Source organism: Neoarius graeffei, chromosome 23 (genome assembly GCF_027579695.1).
Source record: "Neoarius graeffei isolate fNeoGra1 chromosome 23, fNeoGra1.pri, whole genome shotgun sequence".
Classification (NCBI taxonomy): domain Eukaryota; kingdom Metazoa; phylum Chordata; class Actinopteri; order Siluriformes; family Ariidae; genus Neoarius; species Neoarius graeffei.
The window spans coordinates 24,582,093-24,595,701 of record NC_083591.1 but is presented as its reverse complement, the minus strand read 5'-3'; the positions used below and the strand labels follow the sequence as shown (position 1 = coordinate 24,595,701).

Genomic DNA, 13,609 nt, shown 5'->3' with positions numbered 1-13,609 from the left:
GTTTTTGTTTGACGTAATTTATTTTGGTTGCGATTCCAGCTTTCTCGTTTGCGCTCCCTGACTTTTTGCTTGCAGTTTTGGCACAAACTTCACGTGTGGGTGGGCTGTCCAGGAATGCATTCCCATTGGCTAACTTGTGTTTGACTGACAGCGATTCCCCGGAGGCTGCTGCGGCCATTTCCTCCTCGGATTCTGGCGGACTGTTTGACGAGTGACCGATCCATTGACGGTAAACAAGGATCGAGTGGACTTCAGTGGCGACTATGATATTGAATTAATTCAACAAAGTGTAAGTGCGGGACAAATGTGTTGCAGTAGTGGACATTATGCAGGTGTTTCGTGGCAAGTCAAATGTTAGACTTCGCTCCACTACCCAATATAATAGCTGTCTCGCTAACGTTAAACACGCCTGCATAATGTGCACTACTGCAACACATACAACACATTTGTCCCGTACTTACACTTTGTTGAATTAATTCAATATCATAGTCGCCACTGAAGTCCACTCGATCCTTGTTTACCGTCAATGGATCGGTCACTCGTCAAACAGTCCGCCAGAATCCGAGGAGGAAATGGCCGCAACAGCCTCCGGGGAATCGCTGTCAGTCAAACACAAGTTAGCCAATGGGAATGCATTCCTGGACAGCCCACCCACACGTGAAGTTTGTGCCAAAACTGCAAGCAAAAAGTCAGGGAGCGCAAACTAGAAAGCTGGAATCGCAACCAAAATAAATTACGTCAAACAAAACTGAGAAAGACGCGGAACAAAAATAAAAGGTTTCTGAAGAGTAATAGACTGATATTTTGCACGATTACACGAATAATTTGTTTGCCAGTCTAAAAAAATTGACTTTTTTTTTTGTATTTTGATTTGTCGTTTTTGTTTGATATTTCAAAAGTATTGTATGAACATTTTGGCACAAAACTGATTCCATACCCGTCTGCTTGATATGATATGATTAGAAAGGAAAGAGGCGCGTTAGAAGCTGTGCAGTCTTTAGGACGATCACACAAGTTAGGTTTTCTTTAGCAGAAGTCTGGAGGGTCGTGGAGCAACCAGTTTATATACTCCTGCCGTGATGCTGCGGAGTCATTCATGAACTTCCTGGGACACGCCTCAAACTCTCGGAGGCCGGACAGGGACGTGGCTCTAATTTCAGGGGCGTCTCAGAACTTTGCGTTTCCGGTTGAAATCACTGCAGTAGTTATGCGTGAGCTGTGTCGCTGTGTTATGAAAGTGCGAAGGGAGGGCCTTGGTTCGAGTGCTGAAACGAAAGAAAAATGGAGATCGAGTTATTTTCCTACTGAAAAACCAGGAAGTATTTCGACTGTGTAATAATGGTAGAACTTTTTCGGACGGAGAGACATCAGAGTCAGCTGTGAGGCTGACAGGCCTTTTGTCCGCGGAGATCTTTGGAGTCTATTCGACGCACAAACTGTTTCGGTGTCGCTTAGAAGTGGATTCACGCTTCCGACATTACGTATCGACACCAGAAGGTAAACGCCTGCCTGCTTCTCACTCGGTGCTGAAAATGCCGATGAAATAGTGTGATTAGTTTTGGGTTGACGTTTTGTTGATTAGTGTGCGGAGTTTGGCTGGCGGTTTGTTTTTGTTTTTTCTCTTCCTACCATTTGCTGCAGTTTCTTCTTGTTTGTTTGTGTGAGTTGTTACAACTTTAATAATCGCCAGTCTTGCGAAATTCCACAGTTCCTATAGGTTCTTGTTACGGTGGACGGAAAAAGTGATGCATTTTTCGCTCTTCATTTAATACCACGAATGTAACTTTGTGATTGTAGTCTCCAAAGCTGACAACTCAGTGGTTGTTTATATTTTGCTTTCTCTAAAATCCGATTTCACTGGTCTGGAGAGTAATGTCCATCGGGATGCTTCGAACCAATCAACAGTAAACATTTTAAACTTTTATTAAGTTGCTGTGGTGTTTACCAATAATAAACTTTGCTATGACGCTGGAATGCAGTATGCAAATTCTAAAATTTAAAGCCGTGGCTTTAAGAAGGCTCCGTTTTTCGGAACTACACATGATGTCAGTGATTCAAGGAAGGACATATGACTGGAACAGTGTCAACACTGAGCTCCTCATGTGTGACTAGGATTTGGGTTGTTTTACAATCAGGGTACGCAAGCTAAAACTCACATTTAACACTTTATTATCAAAAGGCTTGACTAAATAAACTTAGTTGTTTATTGTAGCCCTGTGATAGCTCTATTTACCATGCAAAAAAAAAAAAAAATTGGTGATGACGTTATTTTTGGTGAATGTATGGCAATATATGTCATATAGCAAAATTACTCGTGTCATTTAGAAAAAGTGCTTTTTTGACCACAGGTAGCTCCAAAAGGTATGCACTTAAATCATTCTTTATACCATAAAACAAATATTTGGTTCCATATCATTGGAAACATAGTTAAGTTTTAATGTTGAATGCCAGTAAGTTTTCAGACTATTTTGATATCAAATGAGTATGTAATTGTGTCAAAAAAAATGTCCTCTCCAAGACAGCTAATTTTTCAATATAAAATAACATATCTAAAATAATTATTTTCATCCTAAAATGTGGTCAAGATATTGGGACATAAACATTAGAGACAACTAACACAAAGCTTACAGCCTTATATTTAAAAGCACTATGGAAGTAGTGGATTCTGAATTGTCAAAAAAAAAAGTCCTCTCCGAGAATCACTTCATTTGTTTTTCCCATCTTATAACAGATTACACAAAACTACCATACGCATATGTCAAAAAATTACCTGAAATCTGTTCTTTAACTTGTCCTTCACTTAAAAACTGGTACAAGAACCAGTTTGAATCAATTTGAATTTTGGACCCCTGTGACACAAACTTTGTACCCTGATTGTAAAACAACCCATATTTAATGTGCTTTTATAACTCTTCCTTCTGATGCTTTGGTACTCAAGTACAGCTTTGTTGTTGTTGAATAATTTACTGTGCCTGCTTGTTAAGTTATTAAAGCACTGCACATTTCCTTTTTGCTGGGGAATATTTTCTACCCTGAAAAATAAATTAATAGTGCATAGTCATAGCTGTCTGGTACAGTATATTGGAGTTGAAATTAAATAAACGAGACCATCAGCAACGGCGTACTGTAGCTCACTCTGGCCCCATCTAGTCCAGAAGGAACGATCTACCACCTTGCGCAGTTCTACTTTCAACCAGTCCAGCTCAAATATTTGCCAAAAAGGAATCCAAAACTGAGAAGAAGCGATTTTTGTTGAACTGCTCCTTAAGACTTAATTAGTCCATAACTTCATTAATAATTATAATTAAGCAAATCTGGGTAGAAATTAGATGCACTCTAGGTAGCCCTACCTTCATGCCAGAAAGAATCAAAATCAGTGAAGAATTGAGGGAGAAGAAGAGATTTGTGTGGAAACTGCTTGTTAAGGCGTAATTACTCCATATCTTTGTGGGTGGTAGAAAAGGGCAACTGGACTTGCTTGAAGATTCTTGAAAACGTTTCACCTCTCGTCCAAAAGGCTTCCTCAGTTCTGAGGAAGCCTTTTGGACGAGAGGTGAAACGTTTTCAAGAATCTTCAAGCAAGTCCAGTTGCCCTTTTCTACCACCCACAGTTTACTATGACCTGGATGATTGAGAATCTTCACAGACATGACTCCATATCTTTGTTATTAAGTGCAGTTATGCAAATTTGGGTAGAAGCCATATGTATCCCAGACAGACCTACCTTCCTGCCAAAAAGAATAAAAAATCGGTGAAGAATTGAGAGAAAAGAAGCGATTTTCATCAAATGTGGATGATGACGGACACCACATGATGGCATAAGCTGTTGGCTGGATGAGCTAATAATGAAAATTATTGAAAGTGCTGACTTTCAGCTTTAACTTGAAGTATTTACATCCCAATACAAATGTTGTAGGAATTCATCTCATCTCATTATCTCTAGCCGCTTTATCCTTCTACAGGGTCGCAGGCAAGCTGGAGCCTATCCCAGCTGACTACGGGCGAAAGGCGGGGTACACCCTGGACAAGTCGCCAGGTCATCACAGGGCTGACACATAGACACAGACAACCATTCACACTCACATTCACACCTACGGTCAATTTAGAGTCACCAGTTAACCTAACCTGCATGTCTTTGGACTGTGGGGGAAACCGGAGCACCCGGAGGAAACCCACGCAGACACGGGGAGAACATGCAAACTCCGCACAGAAAGGCCCTCGCCGGCCACGGGGCTCGAACCCAGGACCTTCTTGCTGTGAGGCGACAGCGCTAACCACTACACCACCGTGCCGCCCTGTTGTAGGAATTACAACACTTTATTTTTAAGAGACCAAAAGTAATTGGACAATTGGCTGCTCAACTGTTCCATGGCCACCTTTACCTACACCATTCACCTGATTTGGATGTAAATACCCTCATTAAATCAAAAAGTCTAACTTTTTTTAGCTCATTTATTATTTAATTTCAACTGCAGTATGCTGTGGTAGACAGCTAAAATAACAATTAATTTATTGATATCCAAATAGTCATGGAACTGACCGTAGACTTCAAGGACCACTGATTGTATCTTTTTAAAGCCTTACTCGAAATGAGAATTAAAGGCACAAATTACCAGGCAAAAGATTGGACAAATGACACAAAATATGTAGCCTTGTTGGTACCACACCAGCCACAAGGAATGGTCAGACGTTTATGATTTCCTCTTTTAATCTGCTCTCATACAGCGAAACATCTGCTTTTTACCAAATGTGGGTTGTTGTGGTTTGCTGCAAAACTGTTTAGTCAATCAGTTTAAAATATTATAAATCTAAATGCCATCAGTTGCAGTGTCAGTAATAATAAACTTACTAATAATGATGACAATGATAGGTGGCTTGTCATGCTGCAATGTTAGGGTAGATGTGAATGTCACATCTGCTTTACTCATCCCAATGTTTTCAGGAGGTAAAAATAAGCCGCTTACTAAATTTGACCCTTGTAAAGATTAGCATAAACGGTTAGAAAAAAAATCCCCTTTTGGTGAAGTAGCTTCATCTCATATAGGAAAAATGAGAGAAACACAACATTTTAATTTAAATACATTTATACAGAGAAAAATGAATCCCTCAAGAAATAATTATTTAACAAAAAGACATTTGGCACTGTTATTGGCACACCTGGAACTTATAGTGAACCCAACGTAACTGAAGCATGTTTCCCATTTAAATTGTACGTTTTGGAGTTGAAATGTGTAGGAACTTTCAAGCTGTAATCCATGGCTTCCAGATTAACTGGGGTAAAAATATGAAGTGACTCGGAAGCCAAATTCCCTTAGTGATCTGTCAACATGGGGAAAGATAAGAGAACAAACAAACCAAATGAGGGAGAAGTGTGTTGACCTTCACAAGTCAGGGAATGGTTATATTAAAAAAAAAAAAGCTACTCACCTGAAAATGCCCATTTCTACTGTTCGGGCAATAACAAAAAAGTGGACACCAACTGGAACTGTTACAAACTTGCCTGGAAAAGGAACCAAATTTATTTTGCCTCCACTTACAGTGAGGAGGAGGGTAAGAGAGGTGTGTGTTTTTATTTATATATATATATATATATATATATATATATATATATACACAGACCCTAAGGCCAAGAAAAAATAATTGTTTGTTTCCTATTACATCTTGAAAAAAAATAGGGTAGGTAGGTAGGTCTTTTTATTTTATTTTTTTTATCACACAAAATACCGGGTAGGTAGGTTTTTTTTTTTATTAAATAAATTTTAGGTGTGGGACAAACAGTGGCACATAGTGGGGAAGTGTCATTCTGTGACTCAACCATCCAGAACCAGGCCTAAGAAAACCAGTGAAGCTTGTGGAATACAGGATTCGGAGCCCATGGATAAAATATGGAGTGCTCGGACGCTTAAAGGAACTATAAACATAACAACTACAAATGTTGAACCTTAACTTTATTAGGAACACTATGTTGTGAACTTGTATGTTTAATATGAATACAAAGAACAATCAAAAACATCTTTAGACTTTTGGACCTGCTATTATACAAAATGATCAATCAGTGTACTTTTAGTATTTTTGTTTTGATAGCTAACATTTTTTGAAACTCCGGCTTCCATTTACATTCAAATGTCAGTGCCCGCAAGCCAAAATTGCTGAGCAGGCTTTCCAACGTGACTTCCATTGTGATATCGATACCGCCGTTAGCCTGGGCACTGTGTGTATACTGTTTGCATGACTCGTCCAGCGGAGGATGATAATGTTCGTAGAGTTCTTTTACAGTTGAAAACTTGTAAAATGAACTTATTGTCTTACAATCTTCCGTGTGGTCGCAACCGATCACGGTAATCGAGAACATTTCGTTGGCCGCCATGATGCCTAGCGTTGTGTACAACACAAGCCAGAGTTTCCCGGAAAGAGGTCATGACGTCAGATTGAGGCCGTGAGAAATCAATGAGTGTTTCTTGTCCGATATATGCGTTTTAGAATTAGTCACTTGTCAGATCGACAATATTATGCAAATCGTAATGCAGATTTTTTTTTTCAAAATTTATTGTTGGTCGGCGAAAATAAATTTTTTTTTTAAACATCTAACAAAAAAGTCTAGGGTCGGGGCATTTTTTAAACGGTTGGTTGGGTAACCGGAAACAAACAATTATTTTTTCTTGGCCTAAGGATCACTGTTAGTGAATTATAAGAAAAAGTATAATCTTGGGGTTTCCAAGTCTCCAAAACCACCATTAGATGTCACCTCTATGTCAACAGATTATTTGGAAGGGATCCCAGAAAAAAATACTTTTCTGTCAGTTAACCACAAACGTAACCACCTGAAGTTTGCAAAATGCTGCTAGAACTTTGTACAACTTTGGAACCGTGTTCTATGGTCTGATGTAACAAAATTGAGCTTTTGGCAGTAAACACTCAAGGTGGGATTGGTGTAAAAAGAAGGATGGCTAGAATGAAAAGAACCCCATCCCAACTGTAAAATATGGTGGCTGTTCTGTGATGTTTTGGGCATGTTTTTCCTCCAAAGGCCCTGGAAACCTTGTTAGGGTACATGGCATCATGGACTCCATGAAATACAGGTTGGATTTTGTACCCCCCCACCGTGAGATGAAGCTACTTCACCAAAAGGTGGATTTTTTTTCTAAACCTTTTTATTAAATGTTACAAGGGATGCCAATAATCATGGGGGGCACCGTACCTTTGAAAGAGCATGAATTAATGTCAATCTCAGGTTTATGATGATGAATAGAAAGGCTGATGTTTTCAGCATAGGAAGCAATGTGAACATCTGTGTCCAAATGTCTATGTTGCTGTTGTCAACCCTGTTGCAATGAGATGTCATCAGTCCTGTTGTTACTCTTATGTAAACTGTTATTGACACACATTTTGCAAAAGAGCAAAAATATCATGAATCAATATCAAATAACTATGGCATAGGTAACAAAGTTTAATGATATTAATTCCTTCAGATATATATACTCACCAGTCACTTTAATAGAAACACGTGTACCCCTGCTCATTCATGCAGTTATCCAATCTTGTGGCAGCAGCACAGTGCATAAAATCATACAGACACGTCAAGAATTCAGTTCAATTCACTTTTATTTCTATAACTCCAATAATGGACATTGCCACAAAGAAGCTTTATAGAAATCCACATGCAGATTTAGAATGATTCTTAAAGGTCTGATGACACATTTTTGACATCTTTGGCGATGTTTTATAACATAAAAAGTAATTCCCAATGATCCATATATTAATTCACGAAGGCGCCTATTTTACAAGTTATGATAAAAAACGCGGCTATTTGGGCAAATTTGACGGGGCTGCAGCACCCAGGAGACGAATGAGGAGGAGGGGCTATATGATGTCAGCGAAAGAATCTTCCTCCTCACTTACCAGTTTGTTGTTGATGCGACAGGTGTTCAGTTTGTCATTATTAGTATTATTATTATACATTATTATATAGTTATTATGCCTTCGTGTTGTGTTGCCGGCTTTTGCTCCAAAACCCACAAGGATGGGGTAAGTTTATTCAAGTTTCCCAGAGATCCCGAGCTGCATGCGAAGTGGGTGAAGCAAGTCAGGCACACTCATGACAAGTGGGAGCCCTCACCAACATCCGTCCTGTACTCTGAACACTTCGATTTGGATTGTTTTGACACCCTTCCCAGCTTAAAAGAATCTCTTGGGTGTGCAGTTCAGCACAAACGTGTGTTACTACCATCAGCAGTGCCTACAGTATTCCGGAGGGGGTCTACTAGTAGCTATGCCGGATCCAGCAGTCGCCTGGGACAAGGCGACTCCTCCAAAGACAGTCCTCCTGTCAGAACATGTGTTGAGAAACGACATAAGATAAAGGTACGTAGAGCTATAGAGTGCTCCGACATGATGCTAAAAATAGTAACACTGCGGTCTGCGCGGCCATCTTGGAAGTCACTCGCTCCAGAGCGCTCATAGAGTACACATCATAGAGTACACATTCATGATAATCATAAATGTAATCATAAAGTCGGCGTGATATCAGTCATGTATTTGCTTGTGAAAGCTTGCGGCTTTCATGTAACTGCCACCTAGCAACGAGAGGCAAAGGGTAAAGAGGGTAGGCTATCATAGATTCTATTCGGAAGAGATCAACACATGATTGCTTAAAAATTAGGTATTTTAACAATTTGCATCTGTTTTGTGATTATCGTGACACTTGTGTGTTATATAGAACTGTATGTCTTATCAGCACATCGAGGATCTTCCACCGGAGGCTTTAGCAAGTACTCGTAGCAACACTACACTTTACCCTTTGCCATGCGTTGTTAGGGAACGGTAGCAAGTACCCCGATGACCGACTTCAAGAATATGTAAAAAAAATTTAGAAATTATACTTTCCAAAAGTCATTTGAGCTTAGTGTATTGCATTTCCATTTATATTATTGTAGGTTCTTGCTGATGTTTTTGCGGAGTATGACGCAGCTGCTGAATCAGAAGCTGCAGAGTTTGTATGTACTAGTTGTGAACATTCACATTATTATCAATCTCATTTATTTAAAATCAGATAAAATCATGCCATCATGATTACTGCTTAAAGTACCAGTATTTGGTTGTTCTTTTGTTCAGAGGAAGAGCTAGCACTAGAGTTCACCGGTGTTTTCATGCGCCATTTCCACTGAGTAGAACAGCCAGTGAAGCGCAGCGTGTTCTTCCGCTGACGTCACAGCATGGCCGCGAGCCACGGACCCAGTTTTCTTGCGCTGTGCAATTAAAAGTTGGATATTCACATAACAGCTTCTTTTCACGTAATTATAACAGAAATCTAACATGTTTGCCATGTTGTATAGTTTATTTAAGAAATTGCATAGAGTCATGTTCGTGTCATCAGACCTTTAATGAACAAGCCAGAGGCAATGGTGGTAAGAAGAAAGTTTCAGAGATAACATGAGGAAGAAACCTTGAGAGGAACAAGACTCAAAACAGAACTTGTCCTTTTCTGGATGATACCAGATACTATGAGTCATTACTCTTCCACAGCTATATACTATACCATAGCTGTGTTCACATATATACCGGTACGATAGTGGTATAACTGTATCGATACAAAGTATACCGGTACAGTTTAGTGCATCTGTCCACACTAGCGAGAAATGTTTGCGGTTTTCTTTCACGGTAGTTGAAATGCGCGTGCACGAAATGTTTCCGTGGTTACCGAGTAACTTCCTTCCGAGAATATGGCGGATGAAACAACGTGTGTGTGCTTTTTGTTGTCAGTGTACAGTCTGTATTTCTGGTGGTCATTTATTTAGTCGAATCGTATAAAACGCGCGAGGCAGTTGAGAAAGAAACAAAGAAAACGAATCTCCGTTCTTCACTGTACCCCTCAACTGTTCCTGGCATCGCTCGTCTCCCCAAAGCTCCAACAAACACATAACTTCGTCTTTGCTCCATGTAGCTCCATGGTCGTTTTGAACCATTTTGATGTTTTATTTACAGCTGGAAAGCACGTGCGTATTGTATTGTATGAATAACCCGGAAGAAGTAGGAATGGTTCATTGCGCATGCGCATTAGATTTGTATCAATACAGAACCGCTTCATCTGTCCACACTACAGCGAAGCGCTACAGTACCGATACGAAACCCGCTACAGTATATACCGGTATAGTTGCTAGTGTGGACAGGTGTTGCGGTACGAAAGTAGTATCGTATCGGTACAAAATCCCTAGTGTGGACAGGGTACAAGAGTCAAGCAGTGCTGTGTGTTGAAAGTGTCTTCAGTATGGCACGCTTCAGTTAATGTTCACATCAAACATCAGAATGGGGACAAACGTGATCTGCGTGACTTTGACCGTGGGTTTTTTTTTTTTTTTTGCTTTGTTTTTTTGTTTTTTGCTGCCAGGTAGGCTGGTCTGAGTATTTCAGAAACTGTTGATCTCTCAGGTTTTTTATGCATGGGATTCCAGGTTCTACTCCTGTCAGCCAAGAACAGGAATCTGAGACTACAGCGTGTACATGCTCACTAAAACAGGACAGTTGAAAAACGTTGCCTAGTTTTTCTTAGTTTTGGTAATCCTGTGCTTGTTGCAACATCAGATCAGCAGTTTTTGAAATGCTCAAACCGGCCCTTCTGGCACCAAAAGCCAGGCCACATGCATCTGCAATATTTTATGCATTGTGCTGCCGCCATGTGATTGGCTTATTAGCTGAGTGGTCATCGGGTGTAGGTGTCTGAAATGAGTCAATACCCCCCCCCCCACACACACACATACATCGAACATCTCCTCTTTCAAATCCAAAGTTTAAAAAAAAAAAAGCAGTTTACTTGGTCCAAAGGCATCCATTTAAGAGAGTACTGTGAGGTCTGCCAATTTTATTAGATCACTTCTGTTAAATGGGATTAATCTGAAAACAGACTGAATTTGCATCCAAAACTTTTGATGGAGTTGTATGAATCAATACTGAAAGCGTGATTTATTTTTTAACATGTACTGAGGCATTTGCTCTGCCAAACATGTTAAAGGCTCTTTGAAAATCTCCAAATAATTAAAAGCTCTTTCATCTCCGTGGTAGTTATTAGACTGTATAAAAGTGCAGGAGGTGTTTTTATCCCCCCGCTGCGCGCGCACACCTTCGAGTTACCCATGGGGGGGAGCCACATAATACCCTTCTCACCAGGAAAAAGGATCACTAGCCAAGCCAAGGTCACTTAATCACAGTACTATTCAAGTAGAAGATGAGGTCACAGTGTCTGTTACACAGAAGTTGTTATTATTAACATTGTGCAAACATGGAAGTGAATTTTGGTCAGTTTGAAATTTGAATTATTTTGTTTAGTACTGCTAAACAGGTCTATCAGATTTGTCACTTTCAGATCCCTTTGATGGATAATTTAATCAAGAGAGGGATAAAAATAAATAATACTTTAACCCCAACAGCCAAACACTGTATGCTTGCATCACTATCATGGCAGTGATCCAGATTATGTGCACAGACTTGACTGGGCTTGTGGTTCCAAGCACCTTTTTCCCCCTCCCCCCATGCTGGTGTTTGCCCTCATGCAGTAATCCTTAGTGATCTGATTGTGTTGGAATTCATATGGTGTATCTTTTAACTGTCCTGCCTCTTCCCAGCTGTATTGTAGTTGCTGTGTTGTGCTTTGATACCTCCTTTGTCATTTTACTCACCTACTTGTGAGTCAGCGACTTTCCAAAAATATGGGGACTTTTAGATGATTAACACTTAGTCCAAAAGTTGTCCACAGATGCTCTGCCCAAGCATTATTTACGCTGCATAACTTCACAAAAAGTGGGACAATAAACAAGAAAAATATAGCCCTGGTAGCCCAAAGAAATTCATCACACGGCACTACAAACAACCTTCTAGAGTGCTCCAGCCTCCTCTCCAAATGGATTTATCAGTGTCAGAACGTATCAGTTTCCACTGACAAGAAGGTGCCTAATTCTGAATGAAGGAAGGAAGATGAAGAAACACCGGAGAAAGCTAGATCAGAGGTCATACGGCTAAACTGCAAATTCAGCATCATAGATACTAATTTCTTCAAAATAACGACACGCTCTGCTATAAATATGAATCAAAAGAGAACGTCAAGACCAAATCTTAACATCATACAGCTGAGGGCAAAGGTCCACTGTCCACAGTAACCACTCTTCCTCCCCAAGCACTAAGTGCTAAAGCAGAGAGACAAGTTTATTTCCACTTTACTGTGCATTACACTGTTACTCAGGGGACATCACTGGGTAATAATCCTAAAGGCTTTTAGGAGAAGTGAAAAATCATTTTCCACTGCATTTGAACTTTCCCCTTGTTAGTTGCAGCTCATGTGTTTCTTTTTGAAAAGTGTGGTCCAAAAAAAAATGAAAAGAAATCCTAAAGGCACATCAAATGCTTATTTGTACCTGCCCAAAGGGATCAATAAAGTTTTATCTAATCTAATCTTATTAACTGTCCGCGTTCATGAAAGTTAAGGAAATATTTCAGCTTGTACCATATGGTATCAGTGTGCGAAAATTTTAATTGTATTAATGAACTTTGTGATCACAGTGGAAATGCGTGTTTATAATAATCAGATAGTCATTATGGATATTTGCATGTTGCATTGAATAAAACGGTCTATGAACGTTGAATGAAACGCATCGCCCAGTGTTAAAAGAATGTGCTCGTAACATCTGCTCTGGTGTAAACTACTTTACAGTTTAAGTCCTTTAATGGAGTTCTGCGTTAATATAGTGATTTCAGTCAAAAACTGTCACTTCGCACCAGGTTTTCGAACACTCATACATACCCCTAGAAACAAGTAGTCTTAGGGCTGACGTATACTTCTGCATGCGCATCTCTTGTGGTAGCCGGCGGAAAGTGCTGGTACTACCTGCCAGCGCAAAAATGATCTACTATATGTGATTGATTGGAATTTGCTGTGCTCAAGCTGCTCAGTAAATCACATGCTGTCCATCAGCAACAACCACAGGCTTTTGAAAATGGACTCACTCTTCTTTTCGTTTAATTTTTTTGACTTGCAAAAAAGGAAAAGAAACATATATAAAGTCCTATTAATTTGTTACTGATCTGGAAACAATGATCAAATGTATATGAACCGTTAATGTTCTTTTAATAGTCAAATAGGCTAGAATAAAGTGCTATTACAAAGCCGAATGCGCTGACTGTCAAAGTGAACTCTGTCACTCAGACCATACAAGTAGTGCATAATGGAACGAAATTGCATTTCTTCTAGGTCCATGTGCAGTGAAGGCTATAACGGACATCAATAGACAAACTAAGACCCAACATGTATTGCACCTGTTAATTCCAGTACTCTACCTATTGCACGATGTGATGATAAATATAAACATTGTCACCGACAAGTTCTCAAGACATGTAAACAATTCAAATCAAATCAAGTTTATTTGTACAGCGCTTTTAACAATAAACATTGTCGCAAAGCAGCTTTACAGAATTTGAACGACTTAAAACATGAGCTAATTTTATCCCTAATCTATCCCCAATGAGCAAGCCTGTGGCGACGGTGGCAAGGAAAAACTCCCTCAGACGACATGAGGAAGAAACCTCGAGAGGAACCAGACTCAAAAGGGAACCCAGCCTCATTTGG

General features: G+C 39.7%; 1 protein-coding gene across 2 annotated transcripts in view; it reads left to right on the top strand.

Moving 5' to 3' along the window:
- The first annotated feature begins 1,192 nt into the window (after positions 1-1,192).
- pik3cb (phosphatidylinositol-4,5-bisphosphate 3-kinase, catalytic subunit beta) overlaps positions 1,193-13,609 on the top strand; it is a 95,640-nt gene continuing 83,223 nt past the window's right edge. For both annotated transcript variants that reach the window (XM_060905953.1, XM_060905952.1), the window contains exon 1: positions 1,193-1,497. The gene's annotated coding sequence lies outside the window, so the exon portion shown is untranslated. The remainder of the gene's footprint in view (positions 1,498-13,609) is intronic.